Raw genomic sequence first — 26,785 nt, forward strand, 5'->3', positions numbered from 1 at the left:
ACACTTAGGTTGTTTCCATCTCCTGGCTATTGTAAATAGAGCTGCAATGAAGATTTTGGCACATGACTTTTTTTGAATTATGGTTTTCTCACGGTGTATGCCCAGTAGTGGGATTGCTGGGTCATATGGTTGTTCTATTTGTAGTTTTTTAAGGAACCTCCATACTGTTCTCCATAGTGGCTGTACCAATTCACATTTCCAACAGCAGTGCAAGAGTGTTCCCTTTTCTCCACACTCTCTCCAGCATTTACTGTTTCTAGATTTTTTGAGGAAGGCCATTCTGATGGGTGTGAGATGATATCTCATTGTAGTTTTGATTTGCATTTCTCTAATAATTAATGATGTTGAGCATTCTTTCATGTGTTTGTTGGCAATCTGTATATCTTCTTTGGAGAAATGTCTGTTTAGGTCTTCTGCCCATTTTGGGATTGGGTTATTTGTTTTTTTGTTACTGAGCTGCAAGAGCTGCTTATAAATTTTGGAGATAATCCTTTGTCAGTTGCTTCATTTGCAAATATTTTCTCCCATTCTGAGGGTTGACTTTTGGTCTTGTTTATGGTTTCCTTTGCTGTGCAAAAGCTTTGAAGTTTCATTAGATCCCATTTGTTTATTTTTGTTTTTATTTCCATTTCTCTAGGAGGTGGGTCAAAAAGGATCTTGCTGTGATTCCTGTCATAGAGTGTTCTGCCTATGTTTTCCTCTAAGAGTTGGATAGTTTCTGGCCTTACATTTAGGTCTTTAATCCATTTTGAGCTTATTTTTGTGTATGGTGTTAGGGAGTGTTCTACTCTCATACTTTTACATGTACCTGCCCAGTTTTCCCAGCACCACTTATTGAAGAGGCTGTCCTTTCTCCACTGTACATTCCTGCCTCCTTTATCAAGGATAAGGTGACCATATGTGCGTTGGTTTATCTCTGGGCTTTCTATCCTGTTCCATTTATCTATATTTCTATTTTTGTGCCAGTACCATATTGCACTGATTACTGCAGCTCTGTAGTATAGCCGGAAGTCAGAGAGCCTGATTCCTCCAGCTCCGTTTTTCATTCTCAAGATTGTTTTGGCTATTTGGGGTCTTTTGTGTTTCCATACAGATTGTGAAATTTTTTGTTCTAGTTCTGTGAAAAATGCCAGTGGTAGTTTGATAGGGATTGCATTGAATCTGTAGATTGCTTTGGGTAGTAGAGTCATTTTCACAATGTTGATTCTTCCAATCCAAAAACATGGTATATCTCTCCATCTATTTGTATCATCTTTAATTTGTTTCATCAGTGTCTTATAATTTTCTGCATACAGGTCTTTTGTCTCCTTAGGTAGGTTTATTCCTAGATATTTTATTCTTTTTGTTGCAATGGTAAATGGGAGTGTTTCCTTGATTTCATTTTCAGATTTTTCATCATTAGTGTACAGGAATGCCAGAGATTTCTGTACATTAATTTTGTATCCTGCTACTTTACCAAATTCATTGATTAGCTCTAGTAGTTTTCTGGTAGCATCTGTAGGATTCTCTATGTATAGAGAATGGTCGTGTCTCCATTGTCATTTGTTTCTAAGTATTTTTTGATTTGCTCTTTGATTTCTTCAGTGATCACTTCGTTATTAAGTAGTGTATTGTTTAGCCTCCATGTGTTTGTAAATTTACAGATCTTTTTCTGTAATTGATATCTAGTCTCATAGCGTTGTGGTCGGAAAAGGTACTTGATATGATTTCGATTTTCTTAAATTTACCAAGGCTTGATTTGTGACCTAAGATATGATCTATCCTGGAGAATGTTCCATGAGCACTTGAGAAGAGAGTGTATTCTGTTGTTTTTGGATGGAATGTCCTATAAATATCAATTAAGTCCATCTTGTTTAATATATCATTTAAAGCTTGTGTTTCCTTATTTATTTTCATTTTGGATGATCTGTCCATTGGTGAAAGTGGGGTATTAAAGTACCCTACTATGAATGTGTTACTGTCAATTTCCCCTTTTATGGATGTTAGTATTTGCCTTATGTATTGAGGTGCTCCTATGTTGGGTGCATAAATGTTTACAATTGTTATATCTTCTTCCTGGATTGATCCCTTAATCATTGTGTAGTGTCCTTCTTTGTCTCTTCTAATAGTCTTTATTTTAAAGTCTATTTTGTCTGATATGAGAATTGCTACTCCAGCTTTCTTTTGGTTTCCATTTGCATGGAATATCTTTTTCCATCCCCTTACTTTCAGTCTGTATGTGTCTCTAGGTCTGAAGTGGGTCTCTTGTAGACAGCATATATATGGGTCTTCTTTTTGTATCCATTCAGCCAATCTGTGTCTTTTGGTGGGAGCATTTAATCCATTTACATTTAAGGTAATTATCGATATGTATGTTCCTATTCCCATTTTCTTAATTGTTTTTGGTTTGTTATTGTAGGTCTTTTCCTTCTCTTGTGTTTCTTGCCTAGAGAAGTTCCTTTAGCATTTGTTGTAAAGCTGGTTTGGTGGTGCTGAACTCTCTCAGCTTTTGCTTGTCTGTAAACGTTTTAATTTCTCCATCAAATCTGAATGAGATCCTTGCTGGGTAGAGTAATCTTGGTTGCAGGTTCTTCTCCTTCATCACTTTAAATACGTCCTGCCAGTCCCTTCTGGCTTGCAGAGTTTCTGCTGAAAGATCAGCTGTTAACCTTATGGGGATTCCCTTGTGTGTTATTTGTTGTTTTTCCCTTGCTGCTTTTAACATGGTTTCTTTGTATTTAATTTTTGACAGTTTGATTAATATGTGTCTTGGCATGTTTCTCCTTGGATTTATCCTGTATGGGACTCTCTGTGCTTCCTGGACTTGATTAAGTATTTCCTTTCCCATATTAGGGAAGTTTTCAACTATAATCTCTTCAAATATTTTCTCAGCCCCTTTCTTTTTCTCTTCTTCTTCTGGGACCCCTGTAATTCAAATGTTGGTGCGTTTAATGTTGTCCCAGAGGTCTCTGAGACTGTCCTCAGTTCTTTGCATTCTTTTTTCTTTATTCTGCTCTGCAGTAGTTATTTCCACTATTTTATCTTCCAGGTCACTTATCCGTTCTTCTGCCTCAGTTATTCTGCTATTGATCCCATCTAGAGTATTTTTTATTTCATTTATTGTGTTGTTCATCGTTGCTTGTTTCATCTTTAGTTCTTCTAGGTCCTTGTTAAATGTTTCTTCCATTTTCTCTATTCTATTTCCAAGATTTTGGATCATCTTTACTATCATTATTCTGAAGTCTTTTTCAGGTAGACTGCCTATTTCCTCTTCATTTCTTAGGTCTGGTGGGGTTTTATCTTGCTCCTTCATCTGCTGTGTGTTTTTCTGTCTTCTCATTTTGCTTATCTTACTGTGTTTGGGGTTTCCTTTTTGCAGGCTGCAGGTTCGTAGTTCCCGTTGTTTTTGGTGTCTGTCCCCAGTGGCTATATGTGGTTCAGTGGGTTGTGTAGGCTTCTTGGTGGAGGGGACTAGTGCCTGTGTTCTGGTGGATGAGGCTGGATCTTGTCTTTCTGGTGGGCAGGTCCACGTCTGGTGGTGTGTTTTGGGGTGTCTGTGGACTTATTATGATTTTAGGCAGCCTCTCTGCTAATGGGTGGGGTTGTGTTCCTGTCTTGCTAGTTCTTTGGCATAGGGTGTCCAGCACTGTAGCTTGCTGGTTGTTGAGTGAAGCTGGGTGCTGGTGTTGAGATGGAGATCTCTGGGAGATTTTCGCCATTTGATATTATGTGGAGCTGGGAGGTCTCTTGTGGACCAGTGTCCTGAAGTTGGCTCTCCCACCTCAGAGCCACAGCCCTGACACCTGGCTGGAGCACCAAGAGCCTTTCATCCACACGGCTCAAAATAAAAGGGAGAAAAAGTAGAAAGAAAGAAAGAAAGAGGGTAAAATAAAATAAAATGAAGATAAAATAAAGTTATGAAAATAAAAAATAAGTATTAAGAAAAAAAATTTTTAAGTAAAAAAAGAAACCAACAGACGTATAGAACCCTAGGACAAATGGTGAAAGCAAAGCTATACAGACAAAATCTCACGCAGAAGAATACACATACACAGTCACAAAAAGAGGAAAAGGGGAAAAAAATAATGAATCTTGCTCTCAAAGTCCACCTCCTCCATTTGGGATGATTCGTTGTCTATTCATGTATTCCACAGATGCAGGGTACATGAAGTGGATTGTGGTGAGTTAATCCGCTGCTCCTGAGGCTTCTAGGAGAGATTTCCCTTTCTCTTTGTTCACACAGCTCCCGGGGCTCAGCTTTGGATTTGACCCCGCCTCTGCGTGTAGGTCGCCCGAGGGCGTCTTTTCTTCGCTCAGACAGGACAGGGTTAAAGGAGCATCTGACTCGGGGCCTCTGGCTCACTCAGGCCGGCGGGAGGGAGGGGCTCGGAGTGCGGGGCGAGCCTGCGGCGGCAGAGGCCAACGTGACGTTGCACCAGCCTGAGACGGGCCATGCGTTCTCCCGGGGAAGTTGTCCCTGGATCCTGGGACCCCGGCAGTGGCGGGCTACACAGGCTTCTGGGAGGGGAGGTGTGGATAGTGACCTGTGCTCGCACACAGGCTTCTTGGCGGCGGCAGCAGCAGCCCCAGCGTCCCACGCCCGTCTCTGGGGTCCGCGCCTTTAGCCGCGGCTCGCGCCCGTCTCTGGAGCTCCTTTAAGCGGCGCTCTGAATCCCCTCTCCTCGCGCACCAGGAAACAAAGAGGGAAGAAAAACTCTCTTGCCTCTTTGACAGGTCCAGTCTTTACCCCGGACTCCCTCCCGGCTAGCCGTGGCGCACTAACCCCCTGCAGGCTGTGTTCACGCCGCCAACCCCAGTCCTCTCCCTGCGCTCCGACCGAAACCCGAGCCTCAGCTCCCAGCCCCGCCCGCCCCGGCGGCCGAACAGACAAGCTTCTCGAGCCTGGTGAGTGCTGGTCGGCACCGATACTCTGTGGGGGAATCTCTCCGCTTTGCCCTCCGCACCCCTGTTGCTGCACTCTCTGCGGCCCCGAAGCTTCCCCCCTCGTCCCCCCACAGTCTCCGCCCACGAAGGGGCCTCCTAGTGTGTGGAAACCTTTCCTCCTTCACAGCTCCCTCCCACTGGTGCAGGTCCCGTCTCTATCCTTTTGTCTGTTTTTTTCTTTTTCTTTTGCCCTACCCAGGTACACGCGGGGAGTTTCTTGCCTTTTGGGAGGTCTGAGGTCTTCTGCCAGCGTTCAGTAGGTGTTCTGTACGAGTTGTTCCACATGTAGATGTATTTCTGGTGTATCTGTGGGGAGGAAGGTGATCTCCGAGTCTTACTCTTACGCCATCTTCCCCCTCTCTCCAGGCTGCATCTCTTTACACTAACAATGAATTCTCACTACCCACAGGTGCTTGGCATTTGAGAGAAAAAGCAGCCTGCTATTGAGAGCCACAGGAAAAGCCAGGTCTTGCAGGGCAGGGTCAGGCTTCAGGTCAAAGCCCTGTCACTCACTCCTTCTGTAGCTCCTGGGACTGCCGGTGTCTGATCTTGCTTCTCTCTGCTGAGGACCCTTCAGCCTGCTGGACACATCTTTAGGAAAGGACAGCCAGGGCTCTTATCACTCAGGTGATCCACAGACTTCAAGTTATGAACTCCGTCCAAGGTTTTCCAGACTGGCAGTGCCTCCAAGCTCCTGGCAGAAGCAATTGCAGTCCCTCTCTGCTGGTTTTGAAGGGTCTGCTGCAGAGGCGGGGGCTGGCTTGGCTCACCATGGGGACAAGGACATTGGCAGCAGAAGTTCAGGCAAGTACTTTTTGGCATGAACCCTCCCAGAGTTTGCCATTAGCCCCACCAAAGAGCCCGTGCCCTCTTTTAATTTCTTCATAACATTTACCATTTAGTCATGTTCATGTATATTATGAAATCTCTTTGTGTATTTTCTGTCCACCATTAAAATGTGAGCTCCAATGCAAGAGGGAGGGGATATGGGGATACATGTATACATACATATACATATATATACATATATGTACGTGTATATAGGTGCATATACGTGTATACATGTATATACATATGTACATATATATATGTATATATATACAATATATATATACATATATATACATATATACAAAGTGCTGATTCACTTTGTTATACAGCAGAAACTAACATAACATTGTAAAGCAATTATACTCCAATAAAGATGTTGATAAATAAATAAATAAATAAATAAAATGACCAACAGGTGGGGAAAAAAAATTGTGAGCTCCGTAACGGCAGGGATTGTAAGGTCTTGTCTGCTTCTATGTTTCAAGGGCCTAGAACAGTAGCAGGCGTAGAGTACATGTTAAAAATATGTAGATTTTGGGGCAAAGGAATGATAAAACTATTCACATATATAAAGCAAGATAAACAGAAAATATCTCTGAAAAGAGCAATACAGTAAAAGGCATTAGCACCCTGGTGTGAACTGCTTTACTCAATCAATTTGGGTAAAACACTGAATTTATTGAACAGGAAAGGAAAGAATTTTGAAAGGAGAGAGAAAAAACTGACCTTGGTGGATACCTTCTTGGTAATTGTTTTCTACAGCTAACTAGCAAAAGAAGTTGCAAATGTAAAAGGTTCTAAAAATACCACTGGTCTCTCATTTTTATGGATGGCTACATCTATTTTTAATTAGATTAGCAATATTTTCTACCACCAATTCTTTCAGTGGAACAGCAGGTGAGTGAGAAGAGAGCCCTATTTTTCAGTTTATTACATTCACCAGCTATTTCTCTTCCTAAAATTTCTGCCAGCACTACGTGGTGAAGTTAGATTAGCAATATGGAAGTTACGTTTCAATGCCCAGGAGAAAAGCCTTGCGATAACTTCAAAAAACAAAAACTTTAGTTTTCATTATATCCACCAGGCCTGCAGGTTCACCTAAGATTCCCTAAGATCCTTAGAGACCTTTTAAATGCAGTAAAGTGCCTGCCTCAGGTAAAACTGGCAACACTTTAGAACAAAGGTTTTGAAAGTGGTGGTTTATAACGCACGTAGGATTTGAAAAGTACATTTTTCCTTGTCTTGAAGATATGTCTTATTAAGATGGTGTACCCCCTTGGAGACAATATTACTTTTTCAAAAGCTCAAGCTTGCAATAACACTATTTCTTTTGAGGAAGGCTGGGGTATTTTTATCTAGAATAGAGTGATGCTATTTGACCAAATATTATTTCAGGAGATTGTAGATTTACAGGTAGAAAGAGCTCGTCAGATTTTCAGTGTAGAGATGTGCTAAAAGTGGAGTGAAAGCAAATTGTCAGCCCATAGACAGCAACACCTTATGTGAAAGTCTCTTGAAAATGGTACCCACATCAACACTAACCCTCCTTATTTTAACATTTCCTTCAGGATTCTCCTCACTGCAGCTATTAGGGACATGTTTATATTCTTTTCAAACAACAGATGTTAATCACATAATAAGTAAAAATTACCAAGTGTGTAGGCAGTTTGTTCAGAATGCCATAGACTCACTCTATCTAGATAAGCATAGCAATTTTAATAATCTGTGAAGCCAAATTATATATATATATATGTATATACACATAATATACAAAAGTATTGGGCCTCCCTGGTGGCGCAGTGGTTGAGAGTCCGCCTGCCGATGCAGGGGATACGGGTTCGTGCCCCGGTCTGGGAGGATCCCATATGCCGCGGAGCGGCTGGGCCCGTGAGCCATGGCCGCTGGGCCTGCGCATCCGGAGCCTGTGCTCCGCAACGGGAGAGGCCACAAGAGTGAGAGGCCCGCATACCGCAAAAAGAAAAAAAAAAAAAAAAAATACAAAAGTATTTATTCATCTGAAGTTTCTATCTTAATGAGGTAAAACTTTGAATACTGAATCAATTAATGTGTGTATTATTTGTATACATTATATTATGCATTTACATGAACAGAACAATACTAAAATATATATAAAGGAGTGAATGTTAATAAGTCCTGGCAATGAAAACAAATAAGACCACTTACTGGATTATATTTATAACATTCTAATCTTTTAGGACAGACACATTAATGAAATATTCAGGTGCAGCAACCATTATAGATGCATATAGAAGTGTTTTGTTTACATTGTAAACCATCACTATTTTTGCTGAACATTTCTTTCAAATGTATAAGTGATTGGTTTTCTGAATAATCCATGTTTTTTCAAAATCCCAGGTCATTTTACAAGTATTCTACATCCTATACCCAGGCTCTCAGTCCCTTGATGTGCCTGATTTCAATAAATATCTCCACTCCACTTCAGTGACCCCTTGGACCTTGTCAAGCACTGGAAATACTCCATCTTAGGAATCTTAATTTTGAATTTTTAATATCAGAGCGTAATTGGAATGCATGTAATTCTTCAGGAAACTATGCAGTTAATTTCTCTATTATATCACTGCTAAATCTTTCAAGAAACTCATGGTTTTATTTTCTTCTCTCTCAAGTGAGGATCCTACTGTAAACCCCTGTTTCACCAGCACCATCCATTCCCTCCTACCTTTCTCCTTCCATTGATCCAGACCTAAAAATCCTAGGAAACGATGAATCCACTCACTCTCCTTTCGCAACTATACTTGGAGTGCTGTGCATAGCTGGAGGAAAGCACAGAAACTGGGTGATTAACCCTACTGAGACTTTTGGTATCTAAAGCCACCTGGGTGTCCTATATTGGCCAGTCCAAGTTGTCCATGACTGGCTCCATTTTCCATTATCCCAAAAGTCATTCTAATCATTCATCTCATTTCTTTAAGTCCCTTGCCTGCCAATCTTACTCTTAGCATGATGCTCTTTAATTTACAGAGAGGATAGATACTATCACATAAATGCTCTCAACTTCCTGCCCCTCATTTACTAATAGGTTAACATTTGAATGTGTCTATACATCTTTACCTCTGATATTTTCTATGCAAAGTGAATTGTTTTGTCTATGTGCTGAGACCTCTCTTTTTCCACTTTCCATGCCATGATTTTACAACTCTTTTTTTCCTTCCCCATTGGCGCCATATCCTTCAACCTACAATATAAATGTATTTATGCTTCTTCCATCACTTAATAACAATGTTGCCTTTACCTTGCTCTGAGCCTAGGTACTCATTTATTTCTTCAACAAATATTTACTGAGAACCTATAATGTGTTAGACATTGAACCCTTATTAACCTTTCCTTCAACCATGCTTTCAAAGGCTGGACTATCTTGCATATCTTCTCTTGCATCCAGACATTTGTACATCAACCCCCTAAAACTACACTTTGACCCCCACCACACCACTGAAACAGCTCCAACAAAGATAATCAATATATTGAACACATTTCAACTTGTCTGTTACATGCTTTGCTGAATTTGACAATATCAACCACTCATTTATCAACATCAAGAACAATCTCTTTTCTCTTTCTAATTCTCTCTTCACTCCTTCTCAAGTTCCTTTAAAGTCTCAAGCTCCTATACTTCTTCGATGCCGATGTTACCCTGATCTTTGTCTTCCATACTTTTTCTCCTCATCATAGGCAAAACTTTTGTACCATATGTGATTAGGATTTCCAAAGCTATGGCTCCATCCAGAAGCTATCTCCTGAGTTCCAGGTGTGTATTTTCACCGTTACAGCATTCAAACTTAAAACCAACATTGTCCACTTTTTCCCCTATTTTTTTGATGTCCAAGCCAGAAATTTGGGACTTTCTTTTTCCCTTGAATTTACTCTTTTTCTACAAAGAACAAGTCGACAATATTTGTGGATTCTATTACCTAAACTCTACCTTGAATCCTCTTATCTCTATCCTCACTTCCTTGCTTTAGATTTTCCTCATCATTTGGCTTCTAAGTTACATAAATTGCATCCAAATTGGTCTCTCTACCACCCATCTAGCTCCTCTTAATCCAAATTCTATACTATTACAAGATAAATAGTTTTAAAGTTTAAATCTAAGCATAATACTTTTCTGTTGAGAGACCTTCAAAATGAAATCAAAATTCTTTATCATTCTTTTATTCATTCACTCACTCAATATTTATGAATAGTTATGGACCAGAAAATGAGCCAGGCACTATGTATGCAATGACATAAAACTGACCTGGTCCCAGTAGAGTTTACATACTGGACCCTATAAAACTCTTCATTCTGAGGTTCCCCACAGAAACAAGCTCAGCTTTTATTTTCCAAAACTATATTAAAAACAAAAGAAAACAGAGCTTTTGGTTTTAGAGACAGCTATCTTAATCTACTGTCTTCTTTCAGCAGAAATTAAAATAACTTTTACTTTCTTCCCTAAATCTCTCTGGATTGTTTTTGTTTTGTTTTGTTTTTTTACATTGAGCACATATGCAATCAAATGAATAAACAAACCAAAACAGAATATGGGTGTACCTACATAACAAACCTTAATGTCAGTCTATATTTGGTGATTCAAAATAAGATAATATATTGAAAGCATTCTCTTCATTGCCTAAAGTTGGTCTGTCCTTCTTGAGAAAATGCTTTATAAGTGCTATGTTAGAAAGTAAGTCTGTATGTTCCATTAGAGACAGTCCAAACATGAGTTGAATCATTGAACATCATGGGAATAGAAGCAAATAGCAAGAGGAATAAGTTACATTTGCCAAGGGCAGAAGGTGGAATGTTCACAGAAGAGATGGGATTATGTGAAGGTGAGGATGATAAGTCACATTCTGTGACATCTTTGTTCTAAAATCTGCTAAGATTTGGAATTTGTTTGAATTCTTCAAAATTGACATCATACTTTTGTATGAGTACTTATATGTATACTTTGAAGCCTAGCATGTAGATCACAAAATGCAAACCCACATATATATTACCATACGCTTAAAAGTTCTTTATCTCTTCATGAGGGTAAAAAACTATCTTGAATAAAACATTAAATGATAAGTCCTTCAAGGAGCTAATTATTTAAATCCTTCTTTCAAAAACTACAGGACCTGGTTCACCATTGCAAAATCCAATACAGAACAAATAAATATCTAGAGAGCAATCTTTCCAGCCTTAAAAAACTGTGTTTGTATCAACTACTGACATCAGGCACCTTCAACACTTCATTACAGAAAGTATTCATGTCTGTGCATACCGATCTCTGTCAAAGGGTTCAGTTCTTCATTTAGGATAAAATACAAATGATAATGAATCTGATGCAAGTCCCTAAGTTCATTCATTATGTCTGAAGGACCAGGGGATTGGTCTGGCGGGCGGGGAAACAGCCTTAGAAAGAAGTGAAGACTGTTGTGACTACAGATACTCTATGTTCATCTTCCCCTGGTGGTGTATTCAAGAACAGAGAGCAGACCTTCTCTAGAACTGTCTACATTAAAGGATGAATGCTGTCTTTTATTATAGAAAAGATTAAGTAGATAGATAGATGATGATGATGATGAATATGGATGGATGGATAGACAGATTAGATAGATAGATAGACAGACAGACAGATAGAAGGGAGGGAGTAAGGGACAGAGGAAAACGATGAAATGAAAACTATCGATATTCTTCCTGTGGAAGCTTACAATGGTATTATCACTTTCTGTAACTTTTATTTACATATTCAAAGCAACTGTATAAGTTTTAATAAGGCTATAAACTTCCTGCCCAGTTTTTCAAGTGTCTTTGGTTTTAAATGGGTCATTAAAAAGTTACTTTTGCTTTAATAAAGTACTCATTTTATTCTTACACGAACTTCTTGGATTTTCAATTAATTATTTATGCATTAAGCTTGACTGAGTTGCTATGCTAATGTGCTTTTATCATTTGGCCAAAAATAAACGTGACTGGTTTACAGGAGGATGGGATGCCTCCGACTTTCATATGTCTCCTGTCATTGGCATTCTGAATATACGTACAAGTTCCACTGCTCAGTAAACACCATTAATCTGCAGCTTATGCAAATCAGAAAGCTATTATTTTAACTGTTTTAATAAGCAATGAAATCAGGGCTATTGTTAGCCCACTTATCTTGAAGAGATGTATTTTGTAACTGCAAAATGTTATTCCACTATTGTGAATGGTACTGTTGTTACTACACTAATAAAATATTACATGATATAGAGAGATTTCTGGATAAAGTAAGATTACATCTGAGACAATTTTCTTTTTCAACAGCAATGGTAAAGAGGTTACAGTGATAACACCACAAATATTTTGTTTGTTTATTTAATGCCATACTGTTTATGGTTTATAAAATAGATTTTATTTATCTTTTTTTCCTTCCTCATTACTTCTGATTCATTTCATTTTAGGGGTGGACAGGAAAAGAAAAGATGGTAGGAAAAACTTGAGTTAATTTTTCTGGGGAGGATGATAAAAGAAAGTATTGCATAAAACAAAGACATTGGATCATCAAGAGATTTCAACTGCTGTATTGCAAAAATAATTGAAGATTTCCTGAGCTCCAAAACATCACTATCCTTTTATTAATGAAGAACGTAACAGAAAGTGATATTCCAAAGATGCCCATGTGTGGCCTATAGACCCCTATAGCTCAAGACACTCAATAAATTATTGCCATTGAAAACAAAATCATTTCTCTTACTCAGAATAACATGGTGGATATTTGGTTTATGCAAGTCCATGAGTACGTGTTTCAACCCTGGTTTTGTGTAAGGTATTGAGTCTGACTGTGCTGGTATTTACTGTGTCTGGCACAGCACCTAGAATACAGGCACTCAATATGGGGTGAATTTACTGAAATATTAGTTCAGATTAAAGTTCAGGTCCTCAGAATTTCATGGGCCCCTTCCAAAGCTCTTACTGAATTGTATACTTATAATTATATATTTATATTTTTGTATTCTTTTCTTAAGGGCCACAAAATTGCATGTGCTTTAGGCCCCACAAACCTGGATCCACTTTTATCTATCTATCTAATATTTTAATTTTTCTACTTTTCCTGAGATATAATTTATATACAGCACTGTATAAATTTAAGGTATACAGCATAATGACTTCACTTATGTATATTGTGAGGTGATTACCACAATAATCTTAGTTAACATCCATTATCTCATATAAATTTTTAAAAAATCCTTGTGATGAGAACTCTTAGTATCTACTCTCTTAACAACTTTCAAATATATCATACAGCCAGGTTAACTATAGCTATCCCATTGTACATGACATCCCTAGTAATTATTTATCTTGTAACTGGATGTTGGTACCTTTTGACTGCCTTCATCCGACCAATTCCCTCTCCCACATTCCCCACCTCTGACAACCACAACTCTGATCTTTTTTCATGAGTTTCCTTTTCTTTTTTTTCCTTTTTTTTTAGATTCCACCAATAAGTGAGATCATGCTGTGTTTGTTTTTCACTGTCTGACTTATTTCACTTAGCATAATGCCCTCTAGTTTCATCCATGTTGCTGCAAATGGCAGAATTTCCTTCATATACATATATATATATATGGCCAGACCACTTGACCACATCAATAACCTTTAGAATATATATATATATATATATATATATATATATATATATATTCTAATATATAACTTCTTTATTCATTCATCCATTGATGGATACTTAGGTTGTTCTCATGTCTTGGCTATTGTAAATTATGCTGATATAAACATGAGGTGCAGATACCTTTTCAAGTTAATGTTTTTGTTTCCTTTGGATATATCCCCAGAAGTGGAATTGCTGAATCATACACCATAGTTCTATTTTTAATTTTTTGAGGAAACTCCATACTGTTTTCCATAGTGGCTGCACCAATTTAGAGTCTCACCAACAATGCACAAGGGTTCCTTTTTCTCCACTTTTTCACTGGCATTTTTTATCTCTTGTCTTTTTGAAGCCAGCCAACTCTAATTAGGTGATATCTCATTGTGGTTTTGATTTGCATTTTGCTAATGATTAGTGATGTTGAGTACCTTTTTATGTACCTGCTGGGCATTTGTATATCTTCTTTGGCAAAATGGCTCTTCAGGTCCCTTGCCCATCTTTTAATAGTGGATCTACTTCTAGAGTCAATAAATCTTTGGTGTCTAATTAAATGCATGGATGAACAAATGAAGAAACCAGGCAATCATTGCCTGAAGATAATATTTTATCTGTAATCTACTTCACTTACTGATCATCAAGGTACATATGGAATCTATCTTTTTCTCTGAAAATATTTGATATCTAAACTTCTCTAGCTCTAAACTTCTACTTATCTATAACCTCCTGGGTCACTGCCCCTATTTTTACTCAATCTGATACACCTCCCATCCGCTTAGCTCTTTTTTTTTTATTAGTTTCTGCTTTATAACAAAGTGAATCAGTCATACATATACATCTGTTCCCACATCCCTTCCCTCATGCATCTCCCTCCCTCCCACCCTCCCCATCCCACCCCTCCAGGCGGTCACAAAGCACCGAGCTGATCTCCCTGTGCTCTGCGCCTGCTTCCCACTATCTATCTACCTTACGTTTGGTAGTGTATATATGTCCATGCCGCTCCTTCGCTTTGTCACAGCTTACCCTTCCCCCTCCCCATATCCTCAAGTCCATTCTCAAGTAGGTCTGTGTCTTTATTCCCGTTTTACCCCTAGGTTCTTCATGACATTTTTTTAAATTCCATATATATGTGTTAGCATACGGTGTTTGTCTTTCTCTTTCTGACTTACTTCACTCTGTATGACAGACTCTAGGTCTATCCACCTCATTACAAATAGCTCAGTTTCGTTTCTTTTTATGGCTGAGTAATATTCCATTGTATATATGTGCCACATCTTCTTTATCCATTCATCTGATGATGGACACATTAATCATTAGAGAAATGCAAATCAAAACTACAATGAGATATCATCTTACACCAGTTAGAATGGCCATCATCAAGAAATCTAGAAACAATAAATGCTGGAGAGGGTGTGGAGAAAAGGGAACCCTCTTGCACTGCTGGTGGGAATGTGAATTGGTACAGCCACTATGGAGAACAGTATGGAGGTTCCTTAAAAAACTAAAAATAGAACTACCATATGACCCAGCAATCCCACTACTAGGCATATACCCTGAGAAAACCATAATTCAAAAAGAGACATGTACCAAAATGTTCATTGCAGCTCTATTCACAATAGCCCGGAGCTGGAAACAACCTAAGTGTCCATCACCAGATGAATGGATAAAGAAGATGTGGCGCTTAGCTCTTAAAGAGCTATAGGCTGAAAACCTTTCCTACATTCCTAGCTTTTTGTTTCCTTTTTAATTCATTTCTTCCCTGAGCAACCTCGTTCCCACAGTCAGCAATTTTAGAAACGTTATGGAGACACTTTTGGCCCCTCTATTAATTCAGCCTTAGGTGGCTGAGTCTTGCTGAAGTAAACTATTTGAGAATCTGCCTTGAACTTTAATATATCCTTTTATCCATGTCTTGTTAACCACCTAGCTAATCCCCTACAATACTATTCTAAATCTTTTCCAAATGTTTGAGACTCCAGCACCCTCCACTTACCCCTCACTCTCACCTTGCAATAGGTACTGTAGCACTTTGAATGGGGAAAGACCCAGTATCTGTAGATGAAAGTTGAAATTCCTGAGTCTATGTCTACTTGATGGGAAAATCTTCAATACAGAAATCTTCAGATGGCATTGACTGTGAAAAAGATAAAATAAAAACAGAAACCCCATTTTCATCTTACTGGGATTAATTAATACCATCCCCATAAAGAAGAGTCTTTAGTTAAATTAAAAAGAAATGTTAAGGAGACAGGTCACTGAAATGTTACCAGAGATTACTTATTAAGAAGTTAATCATAAGATTTAAGTGTTCTTCACAGAAGTACATAAATTATTACTAACTTCTCTGGCTTTGAATTTCAGAGTATATTTCATATAGTGTTGTTATTAGGTATATTTATGTATTCATGGCATTCCAATATAAATTTAAATCACCAGTAAGAGGTTCAGTGCTGATGTCAGTAATGGATTTGAAAACAGTAAAACACAGGCACTAAAATTCTAATGGGAACTTTAATTTTAGAAAAATAATTTAAAAATTTGTATTTCATTCAAATAGACAGGAATCTCATTAAAACTGTCATATGCCTCTTAGATTTTCACAAATTGAAAGTATAAAAAATGTTTTGCTATAAAAAAAGCACAGCTGCTAATTAGAAAGGACTTTAATTAACAGACCCACTTAGAAAAAGGTAAACAAATTGCATTTCACAAATTTGAGAATTTTGTTGCCATATTAAATACTAAATATTTTGTCAATTATAGACCAACTGATGCAACATATTTCCATATGGATCATTTGAATAACACTGGCTAACATGTATTAAGCTCCTTACTAAGTATCAGATATTATTCTAAGTGCTTTATACGTATTTGCTCATTTGTATCACCAAACTAATCAAGGAACTATTACTTTATCTTCATCTTGTGGATAAGCAAGCTGAGGCTCAGAGAGGTTAAGTAACTTGTTCATGGTCACACCAAGTTAGGTTTTGAGCCCCAGACATTTGATTCAAGAGTTAGTTCTCTTAACCACCTCTCTGTAAGCAAGCATGCAGAATTAATTCTGTAATTTTTATTGTCATAAATCAAGGATGTTACTGGAGTCCCTTACATTGTATGTAATATAGAAAAGATCGTCATGACTAATTGCCTCATCACAGAAAGCTCAGCAGTTGGATTGATTTTATTGGCAGCAACAACACCCAGTGGAAAGCTCAGAGTGTTTGGAATCAGTTTCAGGTTTCAAAGTTCACTTGTCAGTCTCTAGCTGAGTGACTGTGGGCAAGTTTCTTAGCTTTTCTAAATTTTAATCATCTTACTTGTGAAATATGGAAAATAATGCCTACTTTTCAGGTGTTGCATAATTATAGATGTAAGACATCTATATTTTATGTAAGACATAAAATAGTGTTTCTGTATATTTATGTGGTACCTCATGACCTAAAAACAGATAAAGAATTTTTCACCATCATGGAGGAATGTTTAGAATGATCTGATTTAAAGTAGAGTACGGATTGTATCCTTGAAACTTAGTTTAATGCTTCCAATTCTGAAGTAACAAGGATCCACCTTCTTTTTTCTGAAAGAGGATGAATCCTAGAAAAAATAGTTAAACAGTAATAAAAGTAACAGTATTAATACAAGTTCTATAGCACAACAAACAAGCAAACAGCAAACAAAGAAAAAGAAAAGAAAAATGAAATCCCTTCATGCCAGAAGTGAAGGAATCTGGAAAGTCAGGCATCTTCCCAAAAGATGGGCTCCAAGACTTTAGCTATTTTGCTCGGGGAAGTGACAGGGAATTGTTAAATTTATACACTTGATGGCTGATGGTTATGGAATCAAATACTTCCTACCGACATGAGGAAGGAATCCCAAGCTATGAAATTAATGTAAACTCTGTCCTGAAACAATGAACCCCTGGGTCCCAGAGCAAAAGCAAGAGTTAAGCTCGGCAGGGAAGGTTCTACAATGTGGAGCACACAACACTCCCACAGAGGAGAGTAGGCTCTGCTGAATGTGGGCTCACAAGGAAAATCTATAAAGCAAGTGAGAAATAATCTCACCTGAAGGAAAGACAGCAGACACTAACTATTATTTTCTGAATCTTTATCTAGAAAATACTTTTTAAAAATGCACCATGCAGGGTTGACACCCCTACTCAGCCTTGAAGCAGTTACAGAAGATGAACCGTCTCCCCTCTGCCTCCCATATGGTAGTAAAATCTGAAGAGGGAATGAAACAGGAGGATGGGGGGCAGGGCACAACCTTTAAAAGAATGAGATAGCCGTAGGACATGACAAAAACTGATTAGAACCAACTAGGTCCAAGATGGCAGAAGATTTGACTTCCAGTGGACCTTGAGCCTCACTATATGCTCACTGTAATACATTAACATAAGCTAAGTGACACACCCGACAGTTCCAAGGCCAACCATCAAAAATCAAAAAGTAGGTGGTGGCCCAGTTCCTGGAAATCTCTGCTCCTTCCCCAAAATAGTTGGAAAATCCTCCCACTCATTGGCTGAAATTACCCAGCCCATAAAAACTAACCACCCCCTATTTTGGGGCCTCTCGCCTTCTGAGGTGGCCCACACTCTGTCTGTGGAGTGTGTTTCTCTCTAAATAAATCCACTTCTTACCTAAAAAAAGAAAAAAAAGCACCATGATTTTGTATAGTTACATAGTATTGTATTGTATGAATATGCCTATATTAGTCAGAGTTTTCCAAAGAAACAGTGCCAATAGGATATGTACAGGGAGAGAGAGAAGAGATTTATTATAAGGTATTGGCTTACATGATAATAGAGGCTGAGAAGTCCCACTGTCGATCATCCACAAGCTAGAGGCCCAGGAAAGGCCAGTGGTGTAGTTTGAAAGCCAGAGCTGATGGTGTAGATTCCAGTGTGAGTTTGAAGGTCTGAGAACCAGCAGCACTGAGGGCAGAAGGAAGATTAATGTCTCAGTTCAAGCAGTCAGGCAGAGAGAGGGCAAAACTTCCATTTCCCCACCTCTTTGTTCTCTTCCAGTTCTCAACAGATTGAATGATGCCCACTCACATTGGAGAGGGCAATGCACTTTATTCAGCCTACCAACTGAATTGCTAATCTCCTTTGGAAACATCCTTAGAAATACACCCAGAAATAATGTTTAACCAGATACTTAAGCATCCCTCGATCCACTCAAGCTGACACATAAAATTAGCTATCACAGTGTCATAAGTGCTTCACTCATCTGAATGTTCTTTGATTCTTAGGACTAATGGTTTCTGTAGAAATAAATTATGATTTCAGAGATGTAACTAGAATAAGACACACTGTATAGAGGAAATGCTAAGGTTTTTTTTTCTAACAGTCAATACAGTTAAGTAATAGCATCTATAAAATTTTCCAAATCATTATTCTCAATCATATAATCTGGGTCCCCCATGTCTCACATTCACAAGAGAGTGCAATTTAATTCGACGTGAAAAAACACATTTGTAAATAACTTACATTTTTAAAACAGATTGTCCATGCCACTATTGACATTTCAGAAAGCTAAAGCATTCTTATCTGTCTTAAATTAACAGTGTAATATATTGACAACTCAGGAGTTATCAGAATGTTTAACTGAATTGATGATCCAACATTTACCAAAATCTTAAGACATTTGAATGGGATGGACTTTAGGATATATTATACTGTGGCATCTGCATTTCTCTCTGTATTGTGTTAACTCTAAATAAAGCAGTGTCTCTAAGCTTCAGTAAAATAAAGTTTGACTTCACTAAAGTGCAATTTAATGACAAATTGCCTGTTTTTTCAATATAACCATAATATAAATGATCACTCTAGAATAGCTGCATCGTTTGAAAACTGACATTTGAACCTTTTGATCTCTATATTGGTCAAAGTCTCTTATTTAAAGATTCACATGAAGAACCCAGAGTGACATGGCAGGAAAGAGGCCCTCCCTTCAGACAAACCGAGGTATATTCATTTTGTTTTCATTTTCCGGTTTTACTTCTTAAATTTTCACACTAAATCTTTCTTAGATCATAAATAGTTAAGATTTAACATAATAGCTGAAGAGCTGGTGGACATTGTGAGTATATGCCTTTGTCATCATTCATTTCTATTAAAAAGAGAATAAATTGATTCACAACAGAACAAGGAAACATACAGCGTCACTAAACAAAGTCAAATTAAAAAAAAAAAACCTCACTGCTAGCATCCTGAATATTAAAATATCTACATATTCCTTTTCCTAACACAAATTTGTTTATGTGGTATACAGCTAGAATGTGGAAATTCAAAATGTGGAACTCAAATCTTTCAGAACAGAAATAAAATACAATTCATGAATGATATCTACTGGTTTTTCCCCTCTTGTGTGCTGTCTGCCTGCCAGTTTCTCTCATCAGTCTGTGATTCAACTAGGATGCAGAAAGAGGCGGATGCAAGTAGACTAAATCTTGGACAGTTCCTGCCTGGTGTTATATTCTTTTAATAGAGCTTCAAGAGGCAGCAGGCACACACAATGCATGCCATGGATGATTGATAGCAAGTGTAGGTTTGCTTACCTAATGCTTGGCAATGAGGAGTAACACCTCCTCTGGCATCACAAATTTGAGCACTGACAGCCAAGGCAGGTACAGCCACCTGCAGACCTTCAAGCCAAGCACAGGTTTAATTCTCATCCATCCTCAGAAACATATATTTCTCTGAAAAACGTGAATGCATCTCATTTTGTTAACACATGATGAGTTTGATAGAATCTGTGTTTTCCTTTTTTTTCTTTCTCAAATATGAAAGCCGGTTGTCAATTTTAATTGAACAACTAATTAAAGTTGGAATTAAACTAATTAAAGCCTCTGACTTGCTGGACATTGTTTCAAGCACTAAAGAGATACATTAATGAGTTCCTGCCTTCCTAGAACTTTTAGTCAGGGAGTGGGTTAGGGTGGAGATAAATAAAGTGTAAATATCACTAAAACACAAGACAGAGCATAGCTGAGTTTCAAAAGACTGTGGGTTCATCTCTAGTTAAGGCAATGAAGAACATCTTCATAGAGGCTATCTTTATGTGGTACACAGCAATAGCTGTACATTTAAAAAGCAGTAATCATTTTACACTTATGTATATGTTTTCCTTGCAAAAAAAAAAAATCACTTAAGGGAGGTAAAGGACTCCATCTTACAAGTGGTGAAAACATATTCCAGGAAATAAAGCAAGAAAAAAAGCTAGAAAGTTGTGCAACTTGGATGAAGGCTGTGACACCAAATTCTGTTGCTTGAAAAATGCCACTGGTTCTTCTAGCATGGATTTGGGAACACTGATCTGGGTGTTAATGATAGAAACTAGAATATGGAAGTGAGACTGATGGAGGCTGATTACTGAAATATGGGAGTGGGTAAGATATCAAAGGAGAGAACCTAAAAGAAAAGAGAAGAAAACTGAGGAAGCTTGGAAGAAAAGTTATATTCAAAGAGAGTGAAAATTAGGAGGGCAGGAAATAACAAAAACAGTCGTCAGAGAATATGGGGAGAGAAATAGAAGAGGATCATGATTACTGAAAAAGAGGAAGCATCACAAGAAAAATCAGTAAGCCATCAGTGAAAACTGCCAAAGTCACCACAGTGTCTAACACTGAGTATATTTTAATAATTACTAGTTAAATGAAAGAATGACCCTGATCTACATACAATGACTCTCTCTTCTCTTTACTATTTAAACTTAAAAACTTAAACATGAAACACAACATTTTGCCCTTAATTTCATCCTTTTAACTCATGGCAACTGTACATCCTCTTTAAACACAAAACACCACTCATTCCAAATCATGATCTTGAGCATGTTGGCAGCTGTAGCTCTACCTTCCCCACAGCCCTGACCCTACTCCTAGTCTGAACACATCTTGACCTTACTTGCTCTTATTCCACCTTATCCCAACTAATAGGAAAACAAGTTATGTCAACAAAGGGAAATATATTATGTATTTAAAAATAGAAATACTAAAGAATTATGAAACCATACTTCCAACTTACATGGTAGAAAGAAAACTATGTGAGCTATCCAAGTTAGAGTTATTTAGTAGCAAAACTGAAGTGGAGGGCTTCCCTGGTGGCGCAGTGGTTGAGAGTCCGCCTGCCGATGCAGGGGACACGGGTTCGTGCCCCGGTCTGGGAGGATCCCACGTGCCGCGGAGCGGTTGGGCCCGTGAGCCATGGCCGTTGGGCCTGCGCGTCCGGAGCCTGTGCTCCACAACGGGAGAGGCCACAGCAGTGAGAGGCCCGCATACAGCAAAAAAAAAAAAAAAAAAAAAAAAAAAACTGAAGTGGAAAAATATTTTAAACCAAATATTTGAAATTTATTTTCTTAGTACATAAATAGTCGAACCCAACTAAGTTTAATTTTTGACTTTCAATTTTTATTGAAAAGCACTTTTCTCATCCCATATCGGCACTTGAAAAGAGAGACTTAGGCTCAAATTCACCAGATTTGTCTTCATTACAGTACCTTTTACTTTAATTCCCTTTTCAGCTGAAATCCACAAAATCATATTGCATTATTTTATAGCTAGAAAGTTGTAGTGAGACAACTTAAAATGCAAACACCAGAGTTTGTTATAAGTATTATAGACAGTAAAGATATTGGAAATTCAAGATAATATTAATTTTCTCATGTTTTAGGCTATCTTTACCCACAAATCTAGAAGGACTGTTCACTATTTTGAATGTCTACTCAGTCATATCACAGTTTAATTTTATCAAGTTATTTGTTGTTTCAACTCAAGAAATGACTCAAATAGACCAGTTTTGGATCACCTGGATTGAATGAAATGGTGAGTTTTAGGGTACTTGTGGAAAATGAACAGTTTGCCTTTACAGTAAAATAGATATAGTAGACAACTAGGAACAGGCATAACCAGTAAGGTTAGAAGGAGAACACCTTTAGAACTTGTGACAGAGATCCATACACGATGCATGAAATTAACAATCCAGAGGCATTCTCAGAGGCAAACACAAGATGGGCTATTATTGAATGTTGAGCTATTGAATATTGTAGAAGTGTCACACAGTTGTCACTGTGTGGTGGAAATATGGAAATCAGAGGTGAAGGTCAACAAACAGTTTAATAAATGAATTCCATGCGTTGGTTAATAACTAAAGGAGAAGTTTGATTTTAGAAAATAAATTTGTGTGGTAGGGCTAGTAGCATCCATGCAGTGGGGAAAAGTAAGTTTTCAGGTCCAAACATGTAAAAAACATATTTTTAATCTTCCTCCAAGTATATGTGATTATAGCTCCAATAAATGTGGTATTTTAAAAAAAATTTTATTGAAGAATAAATGTGTGTTAAGCAAGCAATTTTCTGATTTGTTACTTGGTTTACCAAAGGGACCTAATCCCTAAGAAGGATGAGCCTTTTATGAAATACAGCTTCAAAAATTGAGTGATAACCTAATCACAATTAATAATTATTTTTCCAATTACCATCATTTTCACATTAAGCCATTAAGAACCTGTTATAGACTGAATATTTGTATGCCCTTCAAATTCATGTGTTGAAATTCTAACCCCCAGTGTGAGGGTATTGGGGAATGAGGCCTTTGGGAGGAAATTAGGTTTAGATGCGGTCATGAGGGTGAGGCCTTCATACATGGGATTAGTGCCCTTATAATTCAGAGAGTTTGTTCCCCCCCCCCACCGTCTCTCTGTCTCTTTCTCTCTGCTCTGTGAAGATACAGTTTGCAAACTAGGAAGAGGGTCCTCACCAAACACCAGATCTGCCAGTACCTTGATCTTGGACTTTCCAGCCTCCAGAGCTGTGAGAAACAAATGTTTGTTGTTTGAGCCATCCAGTCTATGATATTTTTGTTATAGAAGCCCAACCTAAGACAGAGCTTTTGTTCCCCTCAGGACATGATCATACCCAGATAAAATCACAACCACAGTTCAAAGATCACCCTCCCTTGGGACTCTATCAAGGGCCAGTTTATCTCATAAGGGACTTCGTAACACTATATATTTGGATGGTGTCCTTAAAAGAAATTATGCCCATAAGTAATGCAAAATCAAATTCAAACATTTACTATGTTAATATTTTAGCCCATAGAATAAATTCCGAACTAAGAACCTAACACTTAACATTAACTCTCATTCTCTTACTCCAAACTACATTTCTAGCACAGTCCTTACTCTTCATGCAAGACCTAAGCTTTCCTTCCCGTGTGTATTGGTTCTCAAAAATGCATTCCCTAGTAGGATGACCAACCTTTCCAGTATGCCTGGGACTAAGAGTGTTTCTGGAATGTGGGAATTTCAGTGCTAAAATGGAGACAGTCTCAGGTAAACCAGGAGGAGTTGTTAACCCACCTTCAAGGATGATTTTAAATGCCACTCTCATGATGAGTCTTTCTTTGTTTCATCATACAGTCTCACCACCATCTTCTAGCCTCCTCTTATGACACAACATAAACTTTTCCTCTGCTATGTGGTTCTCCTTGCTCTTACCTGAAAACCCTAATGAATTTCCTTTACAGGTCTTATTCACTCCTGATCATTTTTGTACAAAAATACTCTTAATTTTTTTTTTTTTTTTTGGTTAATGAGGCTGAGATTCTTGCTAAAAAGTACTGCAAATATACTTTTACTTCTGGTTCTATATGATTGACCAGACACACATATTTATGTTTTTGCTTTTTCTAAAGACTCACTTAAAAATAACAAAAGACATATCCAGAAGAAAAACACATCTCCCCAAGCAATGGATAACTGGGCAGTTTTCAGAAGCATCAGTGGAGCAGAAACATTGAGAAATAGTTGCAAGATAAAGAGGAAGTTTCTAAGAAAACACAGAAGCTCTATACCTGTAACAGAGGAGACCACTGAAAAGCAGAAGAAAAAAACATCGTCATAGAAAACAGGTTCTGGAAACAGAGTGGGTCTCACAAAGCCATTGTAGGGTAGTTGATTAAAACACTAAAGAGTAGTTGGACTGATCATCAAAGCATCTAAAAGTAGTATTTGCTCTCAGGCTAAAGGCAGAAGAAAAACTTTCTTAATCAGACACATCTTCTACATATAACAGATGAGATGAGCCCTGGGGGACAGAAAAAAATTAGGTGATAAAAGGTAGGTATCTTCCCAAGAAGACTGTCCATCTCTCCTTTACATTACCCATCCTTGCATGTTGTATACTTTTTCGAATACATCACTTAACATGTTAATTATAGTTATTTTCAATTCCCCGCTTGATAATTCCAACATCTGTGTGATATCTAAGTCTGGTTCTGAAGAAATCTTTGTCTCTTCAAAGTGAGCATTTTCTTGTCTTTTAACATGTCTTGTAATTTTCTGTTCAAATCTGGACATGTTGTATCAGGTAATAGGAACTGAGTTAAATAACCCTTTAGTGTGAGGACTTACATTTATCTTGCTGGTAGTTAGACTATTTTAATTTTTTTTCAGCTATAGGTACAGAGGCTTCAAGTTCTTCTAGTGTCCTCATTTTGTCTCCCTTACTGTCTTTGGGATTACCGAAGAACTGCTTCTTAAATAGAGTCTGTGCCTTGAAGCTCTTTAAGCTGTAATCCACTGTTATTATACTGGAGCCCTGCTGGTGTGGTAGTGTGGCACTTTCTATAATCTTCCAACCAAATTCCAATCTTTCAGTGGGCCTGTGTCTCAGTGATAGGACCATCACAAGTGTTTCTCTAATGATGTAGCATTTTCCCCCTGCTTCCTACTCCCTTCCTTGGCTGCAGAATTACCAATCTGTTTCCATGAAGTATTGTCCCTTGTTGACTTTTTCCCCCTAGGTGGAGACAGGAAAGCCAGAGGGGGCTGGAGTGGGGAGGGATTGTCTTTCTTCAGCTGGGATAAGGTGTCAGAATTGAGTTTTGTCAATGTCTTAACTGGAGAATAAGTCTTTCTTACTCTTCCCTTTCCCCTGCCAGAGCCATGAGGGGATTTTTCTCAGATCTTCATGGAAAGAACCCTGTTGGGATCCTGGAAGAAAAACTCATATGAAAGTGTACAGACCCTCCTAAGATTCAGCTCCTAAGAGAATGTCATTCTCACACTAGTCTGCACTCAGCTTCTGGGAATTCACCAATATTATCATTTACATGTTCCAACCAGCTTATGGATCCAGTAAATTCTGACCCAGGTAAGTAAATCTTGGTCTCTCTCTCCCTATCTCTCTCTCTCTCTTTCTCTCTCTCTCTCTCTGAATGCATCTATTTCTCCAGATTTCAGGGTGGCAGATGCCCTGTGACCTCGGTTCTCACATGGGTCTTGACTTTCAGTATGTCTGCCTTTTTCTTGTTGTGAAAGTAAGAGTAACAGTCTCAAGCTTTTTATGTCAAAGCTAAAGCTAGAAGTCCCAGCAGTGAGATTTTAACAATTTTGTTTTCATTTTTTATGTTATTCTATTTTACTTTTTAAGTAAATTTTAAAAATCATGCTTGAAAATGGAATTGGTGTTTGAGGAGGTAAGCAACAGTTGTCTGGAAATTTTATGCATGCACAAATCCTTATTCTCTAACAATGCTGAAATGAATAACAATGTGCTTAAAGTATAAAGATTTCAAGAATATAGCAGGTTACATTCTCCAAAGTTATTTATCACTTTCACACTTGAAAGAATCACTTCAACTGAAGAATGCTCCTCAGATGTCTTAACTTGCTGTTTTTACTCATATAGAGTACACTTCCCAGTCTAATTTTATCAGAGTAAACGGTATTTGAGTGTATCTACTCCATGAGATAGTCTGAAATTGTATCTTTGCATTTCCTAGAGCTGCAAACACAGTATTTTTCACATACTGGGTACTTAATAAACATTTAAAAAATTGAATTGAAGCCAAAGACAAAAGTGACCATTTTCCATATAAGTAATATAGTTTACAAAATGTAAAATAATTAGCACATTTTATTCCAAATTTCTTATTCCTAGTATGCAGGATAAGCTCTACAAATGATTTAGGGACTCTTAGCCTGATTTTCAGAAAATACCTGAAAATTCGACCCCCATTTAAAAAAAACTTGAAAATTTGACCCAAATTCTACAATGCTCAGGTCAACAGTGACAATAGATCCCACTATTTTGTCCTGGGACAGTTGACAATGACAAAAACTTTGTTTATTTCTGAGTATACTGTGGTTTTAACTTCTAATCGTATTAAGCATTTGTGTAACTCTGAGATGGATGAAGTAGTCTTGGCCTAGATGTGGTCCTGGTCACCTACCCAGAAAACCCATGTGCCAAAGTGTTTGACTTGACTAAAGAGTGACCACTGTTTTTCCAGAAAGTCTAACTTGACCCTCAGCTACCCAGATGTTATCATCTGCATGCATGTGTCCACTGAGTTACTAAAACAAGAAAGCTTCACCATGTG

This window comes from Mesoplodon bidens, assembly GCF_964165515.1.
Source record: "Mesoplodon bidens genome assembly, chromosome: 8".
NCBI classification, from domain to species: domain Eukaryota; kingdom Metazoa; phylum Chordata; class Mammalia; order Artiodactyla; family Ziphiidae; genus Mesoplodon; species Mesoplodon bidens.